The following is a 430-nucleotide window of genomic DNA, read 5'->3' on the forward strand; positions in this document are numbered from 1 at the left end:
TTGAATCTATAGATTGCTTTGGGTAGTATACTCATTTTCACTATATTGATTCTTCTAATCCATGAACACAGTATATTTCTCCATCTATTAGTGTCCTCTTTGATTTCTTTCACCAGTGTTTTTATAGTTTTCTATATATAGGTCTTTTGTTTCTTTCATTAAATATATTCCTAAGTATTTTATTCTTTTTGTTGCAATGGTGAATGGAATTATTTCCTTAATTTCTCTTTCTATTTTCTCATTTTAGTGTATAGGAATGCAAGGGATTTCTGTATGTTGATTTTATGTCCTGCAACTTTACTATAGTCATTGATTAGCTCTAGTAATTTTCTGGTGGAGTCTTTAGGGTTTTCTATGTAGAGGATCATGTCATCTGCAAACAGTGAGAGTTTTACTTCTTCTTTTCCAATTTGAATTCCTTTTATTTCTT

Source organism: Bison bison, unplaced genomic scaffold, assembly GCF_000754665.1.
Source record: "Bison bison bison isolate TAMUID 2011002044 unplaced genomic scaffold, Bison_UMD1.0 scf7180017862137, whole genome shotgun sequence".
Taxonomy (NCBI): Eukaryota; Metazoa; Chordata; class Mammalia; order Artiodactyla; family Bovidae; genus Bison; species Bison bison.